Here is a 27928-nt window from a genome sequence, read left to right as displayed (position 1 = left end):
AGGGCCTTGAATGACATAAACTGAGGTAGGGTCTAGCGCAGTGAGTCCTGATGCAGGGCCTGGATTATTATAGGCTGAGACAGGGCCTAGTACAGTGATTACTGATACAGGGTTTAGATTGATATAAACTGAGACAGGGTCCAGTGAAGTGATTACTTATACAGGGCTGAGATTAATGTCAACGGAGGCAGAGTCCAATGCAGTAATTGCTGATACAGGTTCTAGGCTGATACAAAAACAGAAAATACTGGAAAGACGCCATCCCATTCTCTCAGTTCCCTCGCCTCCTTCACATCTGTTCTGATGATGCCGCTATCCAAAACATTGCTTCTGACATGCCTTCCTTCTTCCTTAACCAAGGTTTCCCACCCATTGTGGTTGACAGGGCCCTCAACCGTGTCCGACCCATCTCCCACGTCTCTGCTTTCACGCATTCCTCTCTCTCCCAGAATCATGATAGGGTCCCCCTTCTGATCACATTTCACCCCGCCATCCCCGCATCCAAAGGAACATCCTCCGCCATTTCCGCTAACTCCAACATGATGCCACAACCAAACACATCTTCCATTCAACACCCCACCCCCACCCACCCACCCCTGTCAGCATTCCGCGGGGACCGTTCCCTTTGAGACACCCTGGTCCACTCCATCACCCCCAACACCTCATCCCTTCCCATGGCACCTTCCCAAGCAATCAGATAAGATGCTACTCCTGTCCCTTTCCCTCCTCCCTCCTCACCATCCAAGGGCACAAATACTCCTTTCAGGTGAAGTCCCGCTTCATTGCACCTCCTTCAATTTCATCCACTGCATTCGCTGCTCCCAAAGCAGTGTCCTCTAGATTGGGGACACCAAACACAGACTGGCAGACGGCTTTGTGGGACACCTTCAGTCTGTCTGCAAGCATGACCTAGGCCTTCCTGTCCCTTACAATTTCAACACACCATCCTGCTCTGATACCCACATGCCCTTCTTTGACCTGCTGCATTGTCCCAGTGAAGCCCAACGCAAACTGGCGGAACAGAAACTCATCTTCCGATTATGCACTTTACAGCCTTATTCATTTATTCATTGTTTTATCCTCTTTTTTAACCCCTTTTTTTATTCCTTTTTATACCGTTTTTCCCCAACCACTGCCCCCTCCCCCTACCACACCCCCAAAAGGGCCATCAGTTACTTGTTCCATGTTGTTCTTTCACAGTGTACTGATTCTGGCTCTGCTGTTAACACATTCGGCTTTCTTACCTTTATGACTCTATTAGCACCTACTTTAGCCTTACCACTGCCATTAACACTCCCTTTTTCCTTTTATCTATGATATTTTTGTCAGTGTCACCTTACCCCCACCTATTGATTGCCTTCTATCCAGCCTGACCTGCTCCATCCTGCTTAAACAGCAAATGTCATCACATTTTGACTTTTCTTTAGCTCTGAGGAAGGTCATACGGTCTCAGAAAGTTAGTTCTGCCTGTCTCACCACAGGTGCTGTCAGACCTGCTGTGATTTTACAGCATTTTATGCTTTTCTTTCAGATTTCCAGCATCCGCACTATTTTGCTTTTATCCAGATTGATATAAACTGAGACAGTGCCTCGTGCAGTGCTTACTAATGGAGGGTCTAGATTATCATGAACTGAGACAGGGCCTCGTGCAATGCTTACCGATACAGGGTCTAGATTAATGTAAACTGAGACAGGCTCACATGCATTGATGACTGATACAGGGTCTAGATTAATATGAACTGAGACATGCTCGAGTGCAGTGATTACAGACACAGGATCTAGATTAATATGAACTGAGACAGGGTCTAGTCCAGTGTTTACTGATACAGGGTGTCGATCAATATAAATTCAGACAATGTCCAGTGCAGTGATTACTCATACGGAGTCTAGGTTGATATACACTGAGGCAGGCCATAGTGCAGTGATTACTCATACAGAGCTGAGATAAAAATAAACTAGGACAGGGGCTACTGCAATGATTACTGATACAGGGTGTAGATCAATATAAACAAAGACAGTGTCCTTTGCACGGATTATGATATAGGGTCTAGATCAATAAAAACTGAGGCAGTGTCCAGTGCAGTAATTACTGATACAGGGTCTAGATTAATAAAACTTGAGATGGGGCCAAGTGCAGTGATTACTGTTGCTGGGTCTACGTTGATATAAACTGATGCAGGGGCTAGTGCAGTGGTTACTCATCAAGGATCTAAATTAATATAAACTGAGACAGGACCAAGTGCAGTGATTAATGATACATGGTCTAGGTCAATATAAACTGAGGCAGTGTCCAGTCGAGTGATTACTGATACAGGGTCTTGATTAATATGAACTGAGACAGGGTATAGTGCTGTGATTACTGATACAGGCTGCAGCTTGATATAAACTGAGACAGGGCATTGTGCAATGATTATTGATACAGGGTCTAGATAAACGTAAACTGGGACAGGGGCTAGTGCAATGATTACTGTTACAGTTACATCAAATAAACTGAGTCATTCCCTAGTTCTGTCATTACTGATACAAGTTCTGGACTAATATAAATTGAGTTAAGGCCTAGTGCAGTGATTACTGATACAGGATATAGATTGATATAAACTGAGGCATGGCATAGTGCAGTGATTACTGATACAGGGCCTAGATTAATAGAACTTGAGACAGGCCAAGTACAGTGATTACTGCAATTGGGTTTAGATTGATATAAACTGATGCTGGGTCTAATGCAGTGATTACTGACACAGGATCTAGATCTATATAAACAGAGACAGGTGAGAGTGCAGTGATTACTGATCCAGGGTCTATATAAATATATACTGGGATGGGGGCCAGTGCAGTGATTACTGATACAGGGTCTGGACTCTTATAAACTGAGGCATTTTCTAGCTCTGTCATTATTCATACAGGGTGTGGATTAATATAAACTGAGACAGGGTCGAGCAAAGTGATTACTGATACAGGATCTGGATTGATATAAGCAGAGGCAGGCCATAGTGCAGTGATTACTGATATGGGGTCTAGATCAATATAAACTGAGGCAGAACATAGTGCAGAGATTACTGATACAGGGTCTAGATTAATGTAAACTGAGACAGAGCCGAATGCAGTGATTACTGATACAGGGTCTAGATTAATGTAGACTGAGACAGAGCCTAGTGCAGTGATTACTGATACAGGGCCGAAGTGAATATAAAGTAGGACAGAGGCTAGTGCAGTGATTAATGATACAGAATCAGGATCAATATAAACTGAGGCAGTGCCCATTGCAGTAATTACTGATTTAGGGACCAGATTAATATGAACTGAGACAGGCCATAGTGCAGTGATTACTGATTTAGGGACCAGATTAATATGAACTGAGGCAGGCCATAGTGCAGTGATTACTGATACAGGGTGTAGATCAATATAAACTGAGACAGGGCCTAGTGCAGTGATTACTGATAGACGGTCTAGGTTGATATAAAGTGAGGCAGGGCCTAGTGCAGTGATTACCGACACAGGGACTAGAGTAATATAAACTAGGTCAGGGGCTAGTGCAGTGATTAATGATACAGGATGAGGATCAATATAAACTGAGACAGTGTCCATTGAAGTGATTACGGTTACAGGGTGTACATCATTATAAACTGAGATAAGGTCCAGTGCAGTGATTAATGATGCAGGGTCTGGATTAATATAACATGAGACAGTGTCTTGTGCAGTGATTACTGATCCAATGTCTTGAAACTTATAAAACTGAGATAGTGTCTGGTGCAGTGATTACTGATACATGGTCCAGATTAATATGAACTGAGGCACGGCCTAGTGCAGCGATTACTGATTTAGGGTCTAGATTGATATAAACTAAGACAGGGCATATCAAGTGATTACTGATACAGGGTCTAGGTTAATAGAAACTGAGAGAGGGCAAAGTGCAGTGATTATAGATGCAGGGTGCAGGTTATTATAACCAGAACAGGGACGAGTGCAGTGATTACTGAAACAGGGCCTTGATTAATATAAACTGAATCAGGCTCTTGTACAGTAATCACTGACACACGGTCTGAACTAACATAAACTGAGACAGGGCCTGGTGCACTATTCACTGACACAGGTCCCAGATAAATATAAATGGGACAGGGGCTCGGGCAGTGATTACTGCTGCAGGGGCTGAATTAATATAAACTTTGATAGGGCCTAGTGCAGTGATTACTGATACAGGGTCTAGACTGATTTTAAAAAAACCGAGGCAGGGCATAGTGCAGTGATCACTGATACAGGGTCCAGATTAATATAAACTGAGACAGGGCCTAGATAAATATAAACCAGGAGATGGGCTAGTGCAGTGATTAATGATACAGGATCATGATCAATATAAACTGAGACAGTGTCCTTTGCAGTGATTACTGATACAAGATCTAGATCAATATCAATGGAGATAGGGCCTAGTGCAGTGATTACTGATAGAGGCTCTGGACTAATATAAACTGAGACAGGGCCTCGTGCAGAGATTACTGATACAGGGTCTTGATTGATATAAACTGAGGCAGGGCATTGTGCAGTGATGACAAACGCAGGCTCTATGTTAATATAAACTGTAACAGGGTCTCGTTCAGTGATTTCTGATACAGGGTCTATTTAATATAAACCGAGGGAAGGCATATTGCAGTGATACAGAGCCTAGATCAATATATATGGAGACAGTGTTCATTGCAGTGATTACTGATGCAGGGTCTTGATTAATAAAAGCGGAGACACTGCCAAGTGCAGTGATTACAGATACAGGGTCTAAGTTGATATAAACTGAGGCAGACCATAGTCAGTGATTACTGATACTGTGTCCAGATAAATATAAACTGAGACAGGCTCTAGTGCGGAAAGAACCGATGCAAAGTCCAGATCAATAGAAACTGATGCAGGTCTAATGCAGTGATAATTGATACAGGGTGTAGATTAATATAACCTGAGACCGGGCCTATTGCAGTGATTTCAGATACAGGGTCGAGATTGATAAAAACTGAGGCAGGGCATGGTGCAGGGATTATTGATACATGGTCGAGATTAATCTAAATTGAGACATGATTTGGTGCAGTGATTACTGATACAGAATCAGGATCAATATAAACTGAGACAGGGCCCTGTGCAGTGATTACTGTCACAGGGTCTAGCTTAATATAAAATGTGGCAGGGCCGAGTGCAGTGATTACTGACACATGGTCTCAATCAATATTAACTCAGACAAAGTCCAGTGCAGCGATTACTGATACAGGGCCTGGATTAATATAAACTGAGTCAGGGTCCAGTGCAGTCATTAATGATACAGGATCTAAATTAATATAAACTGAGACAGGGTCTAGTCCAGTGTTTACTGATACAGGGTCTCAATCAATATAAACTCAGACAATGCCAAGTGCACTGATTACTGATACAGGATCTAGATTAATATAAACTGAGGTATGCTCTATTGCAGTGATTACAGACACAGGACCTAACTTAATATAAACTGAGACAGGTTCTTGTGCAGTAATTACTGATACAGGGTCTCAATCAGTATAAACTCAGACAATGTCCAATGCAGTGATTACTGAAACAGGGCCGAGATAAATATAAATTGAGGCAGGGCCTACTGCAGTGATTACTGATACAGGGTCTAGGTTAATAGAAACTGAGAGAGGGCCAAGTGCAGTGATTATAGATTCAGGTTGCAGATTATTATAACCAGAACAGGGACGAGTGCAGTAATTACTGAAACAGGGCCTTGATTAATATAAACTGAGACAGGCTCTTGTACAGTAATTACTGATACATGCTCTGAACTAACATAAACTGAGACAGGCCCTGGTGCAGTGTTCATTGATATAGGACCTAGATAAATATAACTGGGATAGGGGCTCGGGCAGTGATTACTGATACAGAGTCGAGGTTAATATATATTGAGACAGACCTAGTGCAGTGATAACTGAAACAGGGTCTAGATTCATAAAAAAAGCTGAGGCAGGGTATAGTGCAGGGATTACTGATACCGGGCCGAGATTAATATAAACTCAGAGAGGCTCAAGTGCTGTGATCACTGATATAGGGTCCAAATTGATATAAAATGACATAGGGTCTAGTGCAGTGATTACTGATACAGGGCTTAGATTGATATAAACTGAGACAAAGCCCAATGCCGTGATTTGTGTTACAGGGTTGGATGCATATAAAATGGGACAGGGTCTAGTGCAGTGATTACAGATACAGGGTCCAGATTAATATAAACTGAGAAACAGTCCAGTGCAGTGCTTTTAGGTGAAAATTATTATTACCAGAACAGGGTCAAGTGGAGTGATTACTGAAACAGCGTCTTCATTAATATAAACTTAGGCAGGCTCTTGTGCAGTAATTACTGATACAGGGTCTGAACCAACATAAAATGTGACAGGCCCTGGTGAAGTGTTCACTGATACAGGGCCTAGATAAATATAACTGGGACAGGAGCTCTTGCAGTGATGACTGCTGCAGGGACTAAATTAATATAAACTGAGATTGGATCTAGTGCAGTGATTACTGATAAAGGGACTAGGCTAATATAAAGTGAGACAGAGTCTAGAGCAGAGATAACAGATGTGGGACCAAGATCAATATAAACTGAGACAGGGTCTAGATCAATATCGACTGAGACAGTTTCTACTGCAGTGAATACTGATACAGGGTGTTGATTAATAAAAACTGAGACAGGGCCTACTGCAGCGATTAATGTTACAGGGGCTAGATTAATATAAACTGAGAGAGCCTCAAGTACAGAGATTACAGATACAGGGTCTAGATTAATATAATCTGAGACTGGTCTAGTGTAGAGATGACTGATACATGGCCTAGCTCAGTATAAATTGAGGCAGTGTCCAGTGCAGTGCTTACTGACACGGGGTCTTGATTGATAGAAAATGCGGCAGAGAACAGTGCAGTGATTACTGATGCAGGCTCTAAATTAATGTAAACTGAGACAAGGTCTAGTATGGTGATTACTGATACAGGGTCTCGATTGATAAAAACTGAGGCAGGGCAGAATATAATTCTAAAATTGGCTTTGTTGTAGGAGATAGAGGATGATGACAGAAGGATGCTTTAGTTAGTGGAAGCCAGTGTCCAGTGGCGTAGCACAGGGATCTGTGCTGGGTCCCCTATTATTTGTCATTTATATAAATGACATAGATGACTAGATTAAGAGAAACTGAGACAGGTTCTAGTGCAGTGTTTACTGATAGATGGTCCTGGTCAATATAAACTCAGACAATGTCCAATGCAGTCATTACTAATACAGGGTCTAGATTAATAGAATCTGAGACAGGGTCCAGTGCAGTGAAAACTGATGCAGGGTCAAGATTAATATAAACTCAGACAATGCCCAGTGCAGAGATTATTGATACAGGGCAGAGACAAATATAAACTGAGACTGGGCCTACTGCAGTGATTGCTGATACAGGGTCCGGATCAATCTAAACTGAGACAATGTCCAGTGCAGTGATTACCGATACAGGGTCTAGATTAATATAAACTGAGACAGAGCCTAGTGTGATGATTACTGATACAGGGTCTAGACGATAATCACAGAGGCAAGGCATAGTGCAGTGATTACTGATACAGGATCTCGATTAATGTAAACTGAGACAGAGCCTAGTGCAGTGATTACTGATGCAGGGCCGAGGTAAATATAAAGCAGGACAGAGGCTAGTGCATTGATTAATGATACAGGATCAGGGTCAATATAATCTGAGACAGTGTCCATTGAAGTGATTACTGATACATTGCCTATATTAATATGAACTGAGGCAGGGCCTAGTGCAGCGATCACTGTTTTAAGGCCTAGGTTAATATGAACTGAGGCAGGCCATATTGCAATGATTACTGAACAAGGCTCTAGGCTAATATGAACTGAGACAGGGCCTTGTGCAGTGATTACTGATACATGGTCTAGATCAATATAAACTGAGGCTGTCTCCAGTAGAGTGATTACTGATGCAGGGTCTTGATTAATATAAACTGAGACGGGGTCTAGTGCAGTGATTACTGATACAGGCTCTAGCTTGACAGACACTGAGACAGGGCATTGTGCAGTGATTACTGATACATGGTCTAGATAAATATAAACTGGGACAGGGGCTAGTGCAGTGATTACTGTTACAGTGTCTGACTAAAATAAGTGGAGGCATTCTCTAGTTCTGTCATTACTGATGCAGGTTCTGGACTCATTTAAACTGAGATAAGGTCTAGTGCAGTGATTATTGCCATAGGGTTTAGATTGATATAAACCGATGCTGGGTATAGTGCAGTGATAACTGGCACAGCGTCCAGATCAATATAAACAGAGACAGGGGCTAATGCAGTGGTCTGGACTCATATAAATGGAGACAGGGTCCAGCAAATTTATTACTGATATATGACCTAGATTGATATAAACTGAGGCAGGCCATAGTGCAGTGACTAGTGACGCAGGGCCAAGATAAATAAAAGCGAGGACAGCGGCTAGTGCAGTGATTAATGATACGGGGTCTAGATCAATATAAAGTGAGGGTGTGCACTGATTATTATACAGGGTTTGATTTATATAAAATGAGACAGGCTCTAATGCCAGGATTACTGATACAGGGTCTGGATCAATATAAAATGAGACAGTGTCCAGTGCAGTGATTATTGATACAGGGTTTAGATTAATATAAACTGAGACAGAGCCTAGTGCGATGATTACTAATACAGGGTCTAGATGATAAAAACTGAGACAGACCCTAGTGCAGTGATTACTGATTCAGGGCCAAGGTAAATATAAAGTAGGACAGAGGCTAGTGCATTGATTAATGATACAGGATCAATATCAATATAAACTGAGACAGTGTCCATTGCACTAATTACTGATGCATGGCCTAAATTAATATGAACTGAGTCAGGGCCTAGTGCAGTGGTTACTGATTTAGGGTCTAGATTAATATGAACTGAGGCAGGCCATATTGCAGTGATTACTGACACAGCGACTAGATTAACATAAACTAGGACAGTGGAGAGTGCAGTGATTAATGATACAGGACCAGGATCAATATAAACTGAGACAGTGTCCATTGAAGTGATTACAGTTACAGGGTGTACATCAATATAAAATGAGACAGTGTCTAGAGCAGTGATTACTGATCCTAGGTCTTGGTAAAAATAAAACTGAGATAGTGTTTAGTGCAGTGATTACGGATACGTGGTCTTGATTAATATGAACTGAGGCATGGCCTAGTGCAGCGATTACTGATTTAGGGTCTAGATTGATACAAACTAAAGTAGGGAAAATTGCAGTAATTGCTGATGCAGGGTCTAGATTGAAATAACCTGAGGCAGTACATATTGCAGTGATTACTGATACAGGGTCTAGGTTAATAGAAACTGAGAGAGGGCCAAGTGCAGTGATTACTGATACAGGGCCTAGATTAATAAACAAAATGATGCCTGGCATATTGCACAGAATCTAGCTTAATATAAACTGTGGCAGGGCCAAGTGCAGTGATTACTGACACATGGTCTCAGTCAATATGAACTTAGACAATGTCCAGTGCAGCGATTACTGATGCAGAGCCTAGATTAATATAAACTGAGGCAGGGCCTCATGCAGTGATAATTGATACAGGGTCTGGATTAATAGAAACAGAGAGAGGGCCAAGTCCAGTGATTACTGATAGAGGGTCTAAATTGATATAAACTGAGACAGGGCATATTGCAGTAGTTACTGATACAGTGTCCCAATCAATATAAACTGAGATAGGTCCAAGTGCAGCATTTACTGATACAGGGTCTGGATTAATATAAAGTGAGACAGGGCCTCGTGCAGTCATTACTGGTACAGGATCTAGATTAATATCACCTGAGACGGGGCTTAATGCAATTATTACTGATAGATGGTCTGGACTAATATAAACTGAGGCAGGCCATAGTGCAGTGATGACTGATACAGGATCTAGATTAATATAAACTGAGACAGGGTCTAGCACAGTGTTTATTAATACAGTGTCTCAATCAACAAACTCAGACAATGTTGAGTGCAGTGATTACTGATACAGGATCTAGATTAATGTAAACTGAGGTATGCTCTAGTGCAGTGATTCCAGGCACAGGATCTAGCTTAATATAAACTGAGACAGGTTCATGTGCAGTAATTACTGATACAGGGTCTCAATCAATATAAACTCAGACAATGTCCAATGCAGTGATTACTGATACAGGGCCGAGATAAATATGAACTGAGGCAGGGCCTACTGCAGTGATTACTGATACAGGGTCTAGGTTAATAGAAACTGAGAGAGGGCCAAGTGCAGTGATTATAGATTCAGGGTGCAGATTATTATAACCAGAACAGGGACGAGTGCAGTGATTACTGAAAAAGGGGCTTGATTAATATAAACTGAGACAGGCTCTTGTACAGTAATTACTGACACACGGTCTGAACTAACATAAACTGAGACAGGGCCTGGTGAAGTATTCATGATATAGGGCCTAGATAAATATAACTGGGACGAGGCTCGGGCAGTGATTACTGCTACAGGGTCTAGATTGACAAAAAAAAACCTGAGGCAGGACATAGTGCAGGGATTACTGATACCGGATCGAGATTAATATAAACGGAGAGAGGCTCAAGTGCAGTGATTACTGATATAGGGTCCAAATTGATATAAAATGACATAGGGTCTAGTGCAGTGATTACTGATACAGGGTCTAGATTGATATAAACTGAGACAAGACCTGGTGCCATGATTTGTGTTGCAGGGTTGGATGCATATAAAATGAGACAGGGTCTAGTGCAGTGATTACAGGTACAGGCTTTCGATTAATATAAACTGAGAAACAGCCCAGTGCAGTGCTTTTAGGTTCAGGGTGCAAATTATTATTACCAGAACAGGGTCGAATGCAGTGATTACTGAAACAGGGTCTTGATTAATATAAACTGAGAAACAGTCCTGTGCAGTGCTTTTAGGTTCAGGGTGCAAATTATTATTACCAGAACAGGGTCAAGTGGAGTGATTACTGAAATGGGGTCTTGATTAATATAAACTGAGACAGGCTCTTGTGCGGTAATTACTGATACAGGGTCTGAACCAGCATAAACTGAGACAGGGCCTGGTGAAATTTTCACTGGTACAGGGCCTAGATAAATACAACTGGGACAGGAGCTCTTGCAGTGATGACTGCTGCAGGGACTAAATTAATATAAACTGAGACTAGATCTAGTGCAGTCATTACTGATAAAGGGACTAGGCTAATATAAAGTGAGACAGAGTTTAGTGCAGAGATAACTGATGTGGGGTCAAGATCAATATAAACTGAGACAGGGTCTGTTTCAATGATTACTGATACAGGGTCTAGATCAAAGTCAACTGAGACAATGTCCGTTGCAGTGATTACTGATCCAGGGTCTTGATTGATAAAAATTGAGACAGGGCCTAGTGCAGTAATTAATGTTACAGGGTTTAGATTAATACAAATTGAGAGAGCCTCAAGTACATGGGTTACAGATACAGGGTCTAGATTATGATATTCTGAGACAGATCTAGTGCGGAGACTACTGATACATGGTCTAGCTCAATATAAACTGCGGCAGGGCACAGTGCCGTGATTACTGATGCAGGCTCTAAAGTAATGTAAGCAAGACAAGGTCTAGTATGGTGATTACTTATACAGGGTCAAGATTGATAAAAATTGAGACAGGGCAGAATATAACTCTAAAATTGGCTTAGTTGTAGGAGACAGAGGGTGATGACAGAAGGACGCTTTAGTTACTGGAAGCCAGTGTCCAGTGGGATCTGTGCTGCGTCCCCCATTATTTGTTATTTATATAAACGATATAGATGACTACATGTGGGGCAGGATTAGTAAGTTTGCGGATGACACAAAGATTGGCCGGTTGGTTAACAGTGATGTTGAGTGTTTTGGGCTACAGGAAGATATAGATGGAATGGTCAAATGGGCAGATAAGTGGCAGATGGAATTTAGCACTGAAAAGTGCGAGGTGATACACTTTGGAAGGAGTAATTTGACTAGGAAGTATTCAATGAATGGGATGACACTAGGAAGTTCTGAGGAACAAAGGGACCTTGGCGTGTGTGTCCATTGATCTCTGAAGGTGGAGGGGCATGATAGTGGGGTGGTGAAAAAGGCATATGGGACACTTGCCTTTATCAATCGAGGTTTAGGTTACAAAAGTAGGGAGGCCATGTTGGAGTTGTATAGAACCTTGGTGAGGTCACAGCCGGAGTACTGTATGCAGTTTTGGTCAACACATTATAGGAAGGATGTGATGCACTGGAGGGGGTGCAGAGGAGATTCACCGGGATGTTGTCTGGTATGAAACATTTAAGTTATGAAGAGAGGTTGGATAGACTTGGGTTGTTTTCATTGGAGCAGAGAAGACTGAAGGGAGACCTGATCGAGGTGTACAAGATTATGAGGGGCATGGACAGGGTGGATAGGGAGCAGCTGTTCCCCTTAGTTGAAGGGTCAGTCACGAAGGGACATAAGTTCAAGGTGAGGGGCAGGAGAGTTAGGGGGCTTTTGAGGAAAAACTTTTTTACCCAGAGGGTGGTGACGGTCTGGAATGCGCTGCCTGGGAGGGTGGTGGAGGTGGGTTGCCTTACATCTTTTAAAAAGTACCTGGATGAGCACTTGGCACGTCATAACATTCAAGGCTATGGGCCAAGTGCTGGTAAATGGGATTAGGTAGGTAGGTCAGGTGATTCTCACGTGTCGGTGCAGACTCGATGGGCCAAAGTGCCTCTTCTGCACAGTGTGATTCTGTGATAATATAAACTGATTACTGATACAGCTCTAGATCAATGTCAAGTGAGACAGCGTCTAGTGCAGTGATTACTGGCACAGAATTTAGATTAATATAAACTGTGACAGGGCCTAGTGCAGTGATTACTGACACAGGGATGAGATTATTATAAACTAAGACAGGGGCTAATGCAGTAATTAATGGTACAGGATCAGGATCAACATAAACTGAGACAGCGTCCTTTCCAATGATTACTGATAGAGGGTCTGGACTAATATAAACTGAATCAGGGCCTAGAGCAGCCATTACTAATACAGGGTCAAGATTAATAGAAACTGAGACAGGGTCCAGTGCAGTGTTTACTGATACATTGTCCTGATCAATATAAGCTCAGACAATGTCCAGTGCAGTCTTTACTAATACAGGGTCTAGATTAATAGAAACTGAGACAGGACCTAGTGCAGTGATTACTGATACAGGGTCAGGATTAATAAAAACTGAGACAGGCCTGGTGCAGAGATGACTGACACAGGGTCTAGATTAATGTAAACTGAGATAGGGTCTACTGCAGTGATTAATGATACAGGGTCTAAATTAATATAAACTAAGACAGTGTCCAGTGCAGTGATTCCTGATATATGGTCTGGACTAGAATAAACTGAGACAGGGCCAAGTACAAGAATTACTTCATCATTGACGCCCATATCCCAAGAACAAATTAAAATGCTGCAAAATACTGCGGATTCGGGAAATCTAAAGCAGGGCAAAAAACAGCCACTCAGCAGGTCAGTGGGCATCAATAGAGAGAGAAACAGGTCAAACGTTCAGGCCGATGACAGGTGCAAAATCTCCCTTGGTACCAATCTATAGAGCAGGACTGTTCTCCCCACTATCCTAGACCTGTATTCATTCTTCATCTAAAATCACATCTTATCTCGTCATTTTTTGCAGCTCTATTCATGGGAGCTTGCTGTGCACAAATCACCGGATGGATTTCCAACATTACAGCAGTGACTAAACTTCAACAAATGTACATCAATGAATTTCAAGGGCTTTAGGACGTCCTGGGGTCATAAGCAGCGTTCTATAAATGCAAATTCTTCCTAAATGTTAACATTTTAAAATGCTAGTTGTGATATGTTGAAAACTCTGAGATTAATATGATTATAGGTCGCTCCTCTGGCTGCTGTTTTAAATTGTCCATTTTTAATCGGTTAAATCTTCCAACAAGTTGACATTCAGTGTAATCCCAGCCTGTTCAAATATTCATCATTGATTGTGACAGTAGAACTTTCAGAATTGAATTATTAATTTAAATGTATTTTTAATTATTTGAAATAAATAACATCTGTTCTAATGGACGTTGAAAAAGTTTCTATTAATTTTGTACCAACTGTCAATATTCTTAAAATAAACCCTTGTTTTGAGTTGAAACCAATCAATAAGTGTCTGTGTTTATCTGGTTTTGCTGCCATGAACACTTCATTGAAACTAGTGAGGCATTTATGTAAATAAACACAGAAATAGAAGTCCCAGATTAGATTCTGGAGACACAAAAACACAACAAATATTTCCCCATCAACACAGCACAGAAATAGAGTCAAACATGCAAATACATCAACCGATTTCAGTAACAATTGTTTTTTGGGCATTTTTAAAATCAGTTATATGAGAATTATGTCAGGATGATATCTATGTTCAGAATTAAGAAAGATTCCCACTTATCATGAAATATAATGACATGGCAAATGTGTTTGTAAAGATTTCCTGTATCCTCTCTCTCTCTCTCTGTCTCTTTCTCCTCTCTGGTTCTGTGTCTTGTCTCTCCACCATGGGTCACTGTCTTTACTCCATAACATGAAGTCAATGCCTAGCCAATGTATTCTCTCAGCCCGATTCACGCACTTCAATCTAAATGGATCTAATGAAATGGATTGGAATCCGTAGAGGGAACTTTACTCTAAATCTGTTCTGAGCATTCACTGACCTGAGAGTGCTTGATGGGAAACTGCAGGTGAAACTTTACTCTGTATCTAACCTGTGTTGCAGACAGTAGCGAGGATTTGGTGTGGCTGTGCCGAAGGTTCTTTCCCTGTATCTAACCCCTGCTGTCCCTGCCTTTGGAGTGTCTGATGGGACAGTGTAGAGGGAGCTTTACTTTGCACCTAACCTGCACTGTGACTGCCCTGGGACCGTTTGATACCACTGTGTAGAGGGAGATTTACTCTGTATCTAAATTGTGGTATACCTGGCCTGGGAGTAATTGATAGGGCAGTTTAGAGGGAGCTTTACTCCGCGTCTAAACCATGCTGTATTTGACATGGCTGTGTTTGATGAGACAGTGTAAAGGGAGATTTGCCCTGTATCTAAGCCCTGGGAATGCCTGATGTGACGGTGCAGAGGCAGCTTTCCTCTATACCTGCCCCCAGTGTCGAGCTTCCTGGGAAATGCCTGATGAAGAATGCAGAGGAAACTTTACACTGCATAGAACCCTTACCCTACATGCCTTGACTGTGTTTGAGCGGACAATGTAGAGGAAGTTTTCCCCTGTATCTGAACGGTGTTGTACCTGCCCTGGGAATGTTTGATGGCGACAGTGTAGAGGGAGATTCACCCTGAATCTAACCCATGCTTTGCCTGCCTTGGGAGTTTTTCATGTGGCAATGTAGAGGGAACTTTACATTATTAATGTAGCCCCATGCTACACATGCCCTGGGGCTGTTTGATGGAGCCGTGGGCCTTGTCTATGCATTACACTAGACTGTGTCTAACCGTATCTAACCCGTGCTGTATCTGCCCTGGGAGTGTTTCATGGTGACAGTGTTAAGGGAGTTTCCCTCTCTCTAACCCGTGCTGCATCTTCCCTGGGAGTGTTCAGTGTGACAATATAGAGGCAGCTTTAAATTCTGTGCCTAGCCCCATGCTGCACCTGTCCTGGGAGTGTTTGATGGGACAGTAGACCCTGTCTCAATATTGCGTTCGACCGTGACCCTGTCCCTGTTTATATTACACAGACCAGACCCTGTCTCTGTTTATATTACAGTCGACCCTGCCTCTGTTTGTATTAGACTAGGCCCTGCCTCTGTTTGTATTACACTAGGCCCTGTCCCTGTTTATATTACACTCGACATGTCTCTGTTTATATTACAGTCAACCCTGCCTCTGTTTGTATTACACTAGGCCCTGTCCCTGTTTATGTGATGCTCAACATGTCTCTTTTTTTATATTCGATATGCCTCTGTTTATATTGCATGAGATGCTGTCTCTGTTTATATTGCACTAGGCCCTGCCCTGGTTTATATTACACTAGACCCTGTTTCTGTTTATGTTACACTGATCCCTGTCGCGGTTTACATTACATTAGACCCTGTCTCTGTTTATATTATACTAGGCTCTGCCCCTGTTTGTATTATACTTGATATGTTGCTGTTTAGATTACACTCGGCATGTCTCTGTTAATATATTAGATATGTCTCTGTTTATTTTGCACTAGATGCTGTCTCTGTTTATATTACATTAGATCCGTTCTCTGTTGATATTGCATTAGGCCCTGCCCCTGTTTATATTAAACTGGACCCTGTATGTTTATAATACACTAGACTCTGTCTCTATTTATATTACACTGGACCCTGTTTCTGTTTATATTACTCTAGACCCTGTCTTTGCTTCTATTAAACAAGGCCCTGTCTCTGTTTATATTATAATTGACCTGTCTCTGTATATATTAATCTAGAACTGTCTCTGTATTTCAGTAGACGCTGTCTCAATTTTGTGCAAGATCATATCTGTATTTAAATTACATTAGACCCTGCCTCAGTTATTACTGCACTGCACAAGTGCAATAATGTGGAAATTGGCTGGGGTGGAAATAGTGAAGATAAGGCAGCAAAATGGTGGGAACAATTATCATGGGGGCCTATTTAGATGTTATGACTTGTCCTCCCTGCATCCCAGATTTGTGTTCATGATCCGCAGACCTCTCTTATCTTGCAGCTGTTTAAATTAAACCATTTAACTCCTATTTCCAGGGTCTAGTTCAATAAAGTAAGGGAATATACTAATGTAATGTAAACAGAGGGGAATTACATAAATAACTGAGACAGGACCTAATGTTACAGAAACAGAAACATGGACAAGAGCAGTGACAATGAGACAAGCCCAGTGTTGTATGAACAGAGACATGGTGAAGAGCAGCAATAACTGAGACAGGGTCCCGTGTTACAGAAACAGAAACATGGATTAGAGCAGTGACAATGAGGCAGGCCCAGTATAATATGAACAGAGACATGGCGGAGAGCGGCAATAACTGAGACAGGGTCCCGTGTTACAGAAACAGAAACATGGACTAGAGCAGTAACAATGAGACAGGCCCAGTATAATATGAACAGAGACATGGTGGAGTGCAGCAATATTGACACCATATTGAAGTCCCACAGAACCAGATAAGATCTGGGTGGAGATACCTCCTGATGATTACCACCTATTGCCCTGCCTCAGTTGATGAATCTGTACTTCTTCATTTTTAGCACTGCGAGGAAGAAACACTGATGGTAGCAAGGGCAACGGATGTGCTGTGAATTTGCAAAATCAATTACCATTTGACAAGACCACGAATGCTGGGGCTGGATGAGTCCTGAATGACGTATCTGCCAGAATGGACCTGCCACAGATGGTTAGAGAGCCAAGACGAGGGAAAACCTTACCTGATCTCCGGCCCATCACACTATCGATATAGGTGTGATTGACCCCTGCACTGTCCTTGTGGAAACCAAGGCCGGTATTCACACTGAGCACATTCTCCATTGTGTTGTGCAGCACTGCCGCTGTACTAAACGGGATACATTCAGAACAGATCTAGCAGCTCAAAACTTAGCATCAACGAGACACTGTTGGTCATTAACAGCAGGATAGTTGCATTCAATCACACCTTGTAATCTCATGGACCAGAATATCTCTCACTCAAACCTTAGTGTGCCTATCCACAGATTCCTGAAGGTAGCAGAGCAGGTAGATGAGGTGGTTAAGAAGGCATATGGGTTACTTGCCTTTATTAGCTGAGGCATAAAACACAAGAGCAGGGAGGTTATGCTGGAACTGTATAAAACGTTGGTTAGGCCACAACTGGCGCACTGCATGCAGTTCCGGTCACCACATTTCTAGGAAGTATGTGACGGCACTGGAGAGAGTGCAGAGGAGATTTACCAGGATGCTATCTGGACTGGAGGGTCTGAGCTATGAGGAAAGATTGGTTAGGCTGGGGCTGTTTTCCTTGGAGAAACGATGGTTGAGGGGCTGCTGAGGGGCATAGGTAGGGTGGATAAGAAGGCACCTTTTCCATTAGTAGAAAGGTCAAAAACCAGAGAGCAGAGATTTTAGATAAGAGGTAGAAGGCTAAGAGGGGAGTTGACGAGAATCTTTTTCACCCAGAGGGTGGTAGGAATTTGGAACTCACTGCCCAAAAGGGCGATTGAGTCAGAAACTCTAGTAACATTTAAGAAGGATTTAAATGTTCGCTTAAGCTTCCAGGGCTATGGGCCAAGCTCAGGAAAATGGGATTAGTGTAGTCAGATCTTTGTTTACCGGGGCGGAAACGATGGGCCGAATGGCCTCCATCTGTGCTGTAAACGTCTACGAGTCTAACATCCAGCCTGGGAACAATGAGGATGTAGGACAGCAGGTCAGAAGCAAGACCGGGCATACCTGAAAATGATGAACCACAGCGTGAAGCTAGAACACTGTACGTAATGGACAACAGATCAGGTCCGTCCCTTTGCAGCTCAATCAGTCTACTCTCAATCATAAGTAAAGTGACTGAAGGTGTTGCCGACCTGCTCACCAAAGCTCAGACTAGATCCACCAGGATCAGCCAGCATCAAACCTCATTGTAAACTTGGTCTGAACATGGACAAGAGATGGAAGTTCCAGACATGATGTATGAGTGCTTCAGTACTTGATGTCAAAGTAGCTATTAACTGAGTGTGGTATCAGGGAGCCTTGGAAAGTGTCAGGACAACGGGAATCAGGGGCAAGTCTCTCCACTGGCTGGAGTAACACCTAGCGCATCTGAAGATGTTGTGTTGTTGGAGGCCAATCATCTCAGCACCAGGACATCATTCCAGGAGTCTTTCAGAGAAGTGTCCTTGGTCCAACCATCTTCAGCAGCTTGATCAATGGCCTTCCCTTCATCACCGGGTCAGGAGTGGGGATGTTCGCTCATATTTACACAGTGTTCAGTTCCATTCATGACCTCTCAGATAATGAAACCATCCTTACTTATTGCATCTCGAACTGGACAAGTTTGCGCTGATAAGTTGCAAGTGATATAAGCGGCACACAAGTGCCAGGCAATGACCAACTGCAACAATAGGGAAACCAAACATCTCCCCTTGACGTTCAAAAGACATTACCGTCGTTGAAACCCACCATCAACATTGTGCAGGTGCCATTGAACAGAAACTGAACTGGACCAGCCATATAAATACTATTGCTACAAGAGTAGGTCAGAGGCTGGGAATTCTGTGGTGAATAACTCACCTCCGGATTCCCCAAAGTCTTTCTACCATCTGCAAATTTGCAAGTCAGATGCCTGTTGGAAATTGTTTACTTTCCTTGATGAATGTAACTGCAGTAACACTCAAGAACCTCCACACCAACCAGGGAAATCAACCCCTTGATAGGCTCCTCATCCAGGAGTTAAACATTCACTCCCTTCGCCACCGACACACAGTGGCTGCAGTGTGTGTCATCTACAAGATGCACTGCAGCAACTCGCTAAGGCCTCTTCAACAACACCTTCCATACCTGTGACCTCCACCTTCCAGAATAACAAGGGCAACAAGCACATGGGAACACAATGCCCTGCATCCTCCTACACATACCACTCTATAGGTGGTAAATTGGCCTTTGGCGCCGGGAAAGAAGAGATATCTGAAATCTAATTCTGTTGACTGCACTGAAAATGAATATCAAGTGCTGTGTAGCATATACGGCCGATCCGATACCGTCCTTTCAGGCTACTGCCAGATACCGATTTCTAGCCTAACGTCTTTATTTATAATATTATCTTTCCATCTCACAGAAAAATGGAGTAATGCAGCCATAATTGAAACAGAGGCATAGATAAAAGCAAAATGCTGCAATGCTGGAAATCTGAAATAAAGACAGAAAATGCTGGACAGACTCAGCAGGTTGGACAGCATCTGTGGAGAGAGGAACAGAGTTAATGTTTCGAGTCCATATGACTCTTCTTCAGAAAGATAGCCTAGTGCTGTAGTTACAATGACCAATATAATGTAGACATAGTCAAGATTTAATATAACATAAACAGAGACAGGGCCTAGTGAAATATAAACAGAGAAAGAATCCACTGCAATACAAACTGAGATGGCTTCCAGTGGAACATTAATGAGATAGGGTCTATTTTAATAGAAACAGAGGCCTGATCCAGCACAATAGAAATAAAGTAGTCCCCAGGGAATTAATAATCGAACCAGGATCCTGTATAACATGGGAGGGACGATCGTGCAGTGGGAACGTCACTGGATTAGTAACCCAGAGATCCAGGCCTTTTCCCTGGGGATAGGGGTTTTAATCCCACTATGGCAGCATGTGGAATCCAAATTCAATTAATAAATCTGGAATTAAAAGCTCATCTCAATAATGGTGACCATGAAACTATATTCGATTATATTAAACATCCACCTGGTGCACCGATGTCCTTTAGGGAAGAAAACCTGCCGTCCTTACCCAGTCTGGCCTACATTTTTTTGTTCGTTCATGAGAATGGGAGCGGCGCTGGCTAGGCCAGCATTTATTGTCCATCCCTAATTGCCCCCTTGAGAACAGTGTGGCTTGTTAGGATGGGTTTTTACGACAATGGTTTCATGGTCATCATTAGATTTTTCGATTCAAATTTCACCATCTGCCGTGGTGGGATTCAAACACAGAGCCCCAGCGATTTACTAGCCCAGTGAGAATACCAGCACATCACCACCTCCCATACATATAACTCCAGACCCACAGCTTTGTGAAGCCCCATCCTCCATTTATTTGTTTACTTGTCCACCACCATTTACGACTGGATGTGACAGGACTGCAGAGGTAAATCCGATCGGTTTGAATTGGGAACTTCCAGACTGTGTGATATAAATAATGGTATTGACTGGTGCAATATTAATTGAAACAGGGTACATTGAAATATAAAGAAAGGCAGTGTTTGGTCTGACACAAAAATAGATGGAGTCCAATTTAAAAAGACAGAGACAGGGTCCAGTGCAAATTAACAGAGACAATGCCTGTTTCATAGAATGTATCCATCAAGATTTCACATCCATCTGCTGGCCAAACTTTGCAATTGCAGATACTGTGAAAATGTCGCTGTCAGGTTAGGTCTTTGACATTATTGTATCAAGAATCCACTTCCCCAGGTGTCACACCACATCGCCTTCTGTGGGAGGTGGTGTCAAAATTTAACAAAATTCAACTAATTGCAGGTGGTCGTGGCTGATTAGCGCACGTTAAAGTCAGCACCAGAGTAAAGCGGCCCAATTCCTGGTGATGTAACTTTGTTCATCTTGATCAAAGGGAGGGATGTTGACCAGGGCACTGTACAGAGACCATGGGAGCATTAATATCCAGCTCAACAAACATAGTGTTGGGAAGAGTTTATTGGTTCATGATACCACCTGAAAGACAGTTAGGGTCATTTTATTCAATAGTTAAGGGCTATGGAGCCTCCCAGGAAGCCAAGGTGCGATCTTAAGTTGAAGAACAAGATGCCATCTTGGTCTGTGTGTGTGTGTGTGTGTGTGTGAAGGCGATTGGGAGGGAGAGAAAGAGAGGGAGAAGTAAATCACATTGTTTGCAACTGAATTTCATGAAGATCCTGGACAAACTTCCATCTATGAAAGGTCACAGACACACAATGGAAACAAAGCCATTTCCGACGTGCTGATTGCTAAGGAGGCCAATTATTGTGAGGCAGGTTCTGCCACAAGTGCTGCACATGAAGCTAGAAAATGTCGTTGTGGCTTCTTTTTTTTCCCGGTGTTAGCCTGGATTACCAAACCACTACAGCCACTGGTCCACGTGGTGATTCACGCCAAACCACAGGAGGTGTCGCCATTTTCCTCAGTCGTCAGTTAGGTACACTCAGTTGTGATAATCGATATTTAGGGCCTTCACTTCAAGCATCGTTGAAGGGAGCTTTGGGCGTCCCACTGGTTGTCTGCCTCCGGCTCCCTCACCAAACAGAAAGTCCTTGTGTATGTGACCATCTTCCATCCTGCGAACGTTCCCAAGACACAAAAACCGCTGCTGTTTGATGAGTTCTGCAGTTTTGGGAGCTCTGCCTTTGACAGTACCACTGCATTCGTAACTTTATCCTGCCAGTACATACCCAAAATGCGCAGCAGGCAGTGAAGATGGAAATTGTGGAGCTTCATTTCTTGATAACTGTAATTCGTCCATGTTTCACAGCCATAGAGAAAGGTGCTGAGAACGCAGGCCTTATAAACCATCAGCTTGATCCTAAGGGCCAGTTTGATGTTATTCCAGGGGCGTTTCATGAGTCAGCCGAAGGTGGCAGCTGCTTTCCCCATGTGGGTATCAAGTTCTGCAGCAAGGAACAGGCTGCCTGTCACCTTGGAACCCAGGGAACGGAATTTACTTCCATCGGTTTGTTATTTAGTGTGATCAATGACGGAAATGCAACACCTTATCCCATGACCACGGTTTTCTCCATGCTTATAGTCAGGGAGAACAAGTTACAGGCATGGGAGAGACAGTCCATCAGTCTTTGTGGATGAGTTTCCATTTTGATGACAGAGTTATCAGCGTGGAGGAATTCTCTGATCAAGATTCAATGTGTTTATGTCTTCGCTTTCAGTCTTATAGATTGTGGAGCTTGTGGTCTGATCGAGTGTAAGTCGACTCCTTCCATATTTACAGGGAAGACAAAGATCAGCAGCATGGAGAAGGTACCCAACAGAGTGGGGATTGGACACAGGCCTGTTTCACTCCATTCTTCACTCCGAATCTGTCGGAAGTGGAATCATCAATCTGTGCAGTGCATGTTGTCATGGAAGGAGTGATTGAGACTGAGGCGCTTTGGTAAACAGCCAATTTTCCCAAAAATCTTCTAGAGTGGTGCTCTGCTGACGGTGTCCAGCGTGTGGAGCAAATCATGTCCAGAGTATAGCTTCCGATAAAAACATCACATTGTGCTTCAGCCTGCAACCAGATGAAGTCTTTAAAGCATGACCCGAGCAAAGGCCTTCCCCGTAACTCCATGAGTGAGATATCCCTGTAGTTGTTGTAGTCTCACCTGTCGGCTTTGTTTTCAGATGGTGTGTGATTTTTGCATCATTCACCTCCTGTGGAATGGATCTTATCTTTCAGCAGAGAAGAAGAAGGTCGTAAAGGCTGAGAAAGATAAATAATTATCAACACCAATTATTATCAATTCACGAAGGTAAATAATTATCTTCAAGAATTATCATCAATTCACAAAGATAAACAAATATATTCACCAACTGGCATCCATTCACAAAGATAAATAATGATATTCACCAACTAGCATCAATTTACAAAGATAAATAATTATATTCACCAATTATCATCAATCCACAAAGATAAATAATTATATTCACCAATTACCATCAATTCACAAGACAAATAATTATAATCAGCAATTATCATCCATTCCACAAAGATTAATAGTTGCATGAACCAAGCATTTTCAGCATTTTATTCCATACAAAATGTAATTGCAATTCATTTAATATCATTAACATTGATTGAGACCACACTGACCGTTCTATCAGCAAGGAATCACATCTGTCCCAGAATTCAATGGGAAATGGAATTAAATCAGACCGAGGATAATGAGCAGCTACCCAGAAGCCTCTGCGCTTTATTGACAAGTAACCAGCTCATAATCACACAGAAACTCCTGATATATAACTGGAATGTGTGAGGATTTGTAAAGTGATGGTATAAATAAAACTACTTGGACCTGACTGTAAGTTAATACGGCTCTCCAGTGAGTAATGTCTGTTACCTTCGCTAATTTGGGTGAGGATATGTTGAATGCTTTGTTTTACATGAAAGGACCACATGTTCAAAATATTACAATCCTCCATCCTAAACCAAATTATGTACCCGCTTTCTGTCTGAAAGATGATGATTCCCCATCAGCAGGGAAGAATCATCAGTACCGCAGGGACATCTCCAGCCTTCTCTTGGCGACGTTCAGCTCGATACCCTGGGGATGGAATACATCCAGAAAATCTGGAGGGACTGAAGGTATTGGACTGACACAAATGAAACACTGGACCTGCTTCAAGGTTTAAAGTAGTCAAGCACCAAGATAAGAAGGTAAAACAGTATCTTCCAGACGCGCCTATCGATACATCAATCAATTCATTCACTGATCCCTTCATCAAAATGTTCAGGCATCCAAGTATGATTCATTCCCGCATCACTGCAGCCATCCCTACCCGTTCTTTGGCAGACGGTGGTGTTATATTAATGTTACTGGACGAGTAATCCAGAGGCCCAAGCTATTCACCTGGGGACACGAATTCAAATCCCGCCATGGCATGAATGTTAAATTCAACAATAAACCTGGGATTGAAAACTGGTCTCAGTGAAGGGAACCGTGAAACTATCATCGATTGTGGAAAAAACTAATCTGGTTCACTAATGTCCTTTAGGAAAGGAAATCTGCCACTGGACCTCGTCTGGCCTACATGTGACTCCAGATCCACAGCAATATGGTGGACTCTAACTGCCCTCTGAAATGGCCCAGCAAGGCACTCAGTTCAAAGGCAATTAGGGACAGACAACAAATGATGGCCTTGCCAGTGACTCCCACGTCCCGTGAAAGAGTAAAGGGGCAAAAAATTCACAGAGATTTATATGTTTGACTGTAACAGAACCTATCCTCTCTCTGAGTCCTCTTTGATAATCTGCTTGTAATTCTTTCCATCCATCCATCCATCACAATATTATGATGTGTTGGAGAGATCCTCCAATGAGCCATTGATGCTGACAGGGTGTCAGAGAAGCTGGATAACTTTCCTTTCCTGAGAGCTGGGCACAGTCCACAAAAGTTCACAATTTAAAAAATAAAGCTGACTCCAGTGTTGTTGCTGGGTAGATTTGTTATAACTAGGCCTTGTTGACAATGTTAAGGGTTTGAAGTTGGCTTGCAGCCAAGCGGTCAGTACTGAGGAAACAGATCTTTCATTTACTGCACAAACCCGCAGATGCTTCCTGTAAACAACATTGGACATTCGAGCGTCCCTGACTGCAGCCGGCTGGCTTGCTGCCAAATACTGTGTGGGGCAGATGAGCCTGGATACGAATGAACAAAATGGTTTTAGCCATTCAAACAATAAATGTTTCTGTCGCACATGAAAGGCACATTTTAAATGGTATTTCATCTGAGGAAATATTTTAATGAATGCCGTGTTCACTGAGATTAAACACGATCAGAAAATTGGTCGTATACTATTTAATTTATATTATTTCTAAGTAAAGGACATTCCAGTTATTAAAGCCGGTTTATTAAGAACTTCATGAAGTGCGAGAGAGCGATGTTGATGGTCCCAATCCCCAGTCTAATGAGCTGAGTAGAATGACAAAAAAATAAAAGAAATTAAATTAAAAGAAAATCATAGAATTGTCTTGAACCCGCAGGAATTCCTTGAATATTCTCAGAGTTCTGCACCTCATTTAACCTGAGGGGTCTCTTATACCTCATTAGCACCGTGTACTGTACAGTTTATTTTGTGCTGATTTCGATTATTTAACAGTCCCTCTCATAGTTGCCAATGAGTGGAGAAATGACCAGTTCCTGACCCGCTTCAGTGGAAGATAAAACATTTATTCTTGTGATATTGTGTAATATGTCGTAAAGGCCTGATATCCTGTGTTCCCAATACCAGTGAATGGTAGACAGCCGGTGGTCAATAGAATTAGCTGCAGTGATTTGGATGCTGAAGGATAACTTTGTTGATCTCCGTGTCCGTCCTGATTCATTAACTTCTCTGTCAAACGTTGATGTAAATTTTACGTTTCTGTGTAAAGTTACCGTTTAATTATCAGGAAGGCGGGTTTCTTAAACCGCTAATTTTCAAAGGGCTGTCATAGGGTCAGGGGCAGTTCGAGAAATGCAATGAGAGACATTGTACAATGTGAGGAGATTCTTCTTATCTCCGGACCCAAATTGTACAGCGATAACCACCCACATTGTTAATAAAATCACTTTTTTCATCTCCCTCATTTAGTTACATAAATCAATAATAATTCCTATGACTGATGATACTTTATTGCTGGAATGAGATAGAGACCCGGAGTTGCTGCAACAAAGGCTGACAGTCCCTTTATTCCCTGATAATGTAATTTATTGTTTAAGGTTCAGCCCCTTGTGAGGTAGTGTAGAGATAAATGGACTTAATTTACAATGGAATTATATTTTTATTAACAGATGCTCAACTGTAATTTCACCATTAGAACCACTGGAGACTTTACAATAAATCCATTCAGCCAAATATCCCGATACAGATAAAATGTCCACTTTTAACAATAACCTATTGTAAATATCTGAGTCCATTCTGTTGGGGATGTGGAAGGTGGGGCGTGGATCCAGTCGCCGCCTCCACCAGGGAATCAACAGGCGGCGCCTGGAAACCCGCCCCCTTCTGCCGGGTATTTAAATGCCGCTCACTGGGGCCGGAATCCAACAGTCCGGGAGCTGGTTTGTTCACTGAGTTCTGGACAGAACCATTTTCCCCAAATGACCAGAAGGATGAGGTCGGCGATTTCTCTCAGTTTGTTGCTGACTTTCTTATCCCGTGAGTAGTTTTTATTGTCCAAGTCTCTCACTGTTACTGTCTCAGTGTTAGTCTCTCTCTCTGGAATGTTACAGAGTCAGAAATCATTTCACCAGGATTAATCCTCGGGGTTTTTGATATATTTTTACAGGTGTCCAGTCGGAGGTTGTGTTGACTCAGGCAGAGGCAGAGACCGGGCGTCCCGGAGGCTCCCTGAAACTGACCTGTAAAACCAGCGGCTTCGATCTTGGCAGCGATGGCATGAACTGGGTCCGACAGGTTCCCGGACAGGGACTGGAGTGGCTGGTTTTCTACTATAGTTCATCCATCAACAGCTATGCCCCAGCAATTAAGAATCGATTCACTGCGTCCAAAGACACTTCAAGGAACATCTTCTCCTTGGACATGACGAACCTGAAGACTGAAGACACCGCCATCTATTACTGTGCAGCAGACCACAGCGAGAGGAACCAGGGCTGGACCCGGACAAGAACAGATCGAGAGGGACTCAGCAACTTCCATCGTAACCTGACGGTCAGTACTTGTTTTAAATGTAATATTAACTGTAATGATCAGAAACAGACAACAAGCCGCTGCTGGCAAAAGTAACACAGCAAATTTAACAGTAAAACCTAACAAACCAATTGATATAATAGGCTGAGCTTTTGGCTGTGCTTATATTTATTGTTAACAGATTCCGCAATTACAGACCTGGATATAATGTTCATTCTAATATGTCTGATACTTGGAGGGAATCACTGTTCATTAAGTTTTGTAAATAGCTGCATAAATACTAAACTAGATCTGAATTAAACGTCTATTTGAAGTGAATATTGAGAGGCAGCACTGAACAGAGAGTGGGTGCAGTTTTTGTGCGGGTGTATTTCACTGTGACACTACAGTGGGTCACAGTGCTGTGCACAGCGACATCCTCATACAAAAACCTCAGAAGGAGTTTGTTCAAATTGGTGATCACGATCACAACAGGAAAAGTCAAAGAAAATAGGAGCTAAATAAAATAATGGGTATAAGTAATATTGGTTTGTAAAAATATGTAAAAGTCTTCCGCTTTGTTTGTGTTTACGGACACGCTAAATCTGCACAGAGGCTTTTAAAGAACTCCAATCACATTTATAAATATAATGTGACCACCACAAGCTGAAATATCTCACTGATTCACTCTTAGGCGTGTCGGAATCAGGTTTTTGAGAGCGCTGTGAGATTAAATCTCTGTATTTATAGTGAACAGTCTGCCGCAGTATTTGACATGGTGTGTCTCACTGTGATATACTGGATGGCACAGCAGTTACTGTCAATACAAAAACCCCTCAGCACT

General features: G+C 42.4%; 1 protein-coding gene across 2 annotated transcripts in view; it reads left to right on the top strand.

Annotated features, from left to right (window-relative positions):
* LOC144698102 (uncharacterized) overlaps positions 1 to 27928 on the top strand; it is an 862314-nt gene that overhangs the window by 701650 nt on the left and 132736 nt on the right. The gene's annotated exons all lie outside the window — the stretch shown is intronic.

The sequence above is a fragment of the Cetorhinus maximus genome, chromosome 23 (assembly GCF_964194155.1).
Source record: "Cetorhinus maximus chromosome 23, sCetMax3.hap1.1, whole genome shotgun sequence".
In the NCBI taxonomy this organism is placed as follows: domain Eukaryota; kingdom Metazoa; phylum Chordata; class Chondrichthyes; order Lamniformes; family Cetorhinidae; genus Cetorhinus; species Cetorhinus maximus.
Note: the sequence above shows the minus strand (reverse complement) of the source record. Positions and strands in the feature narration are given on the sequence as shown.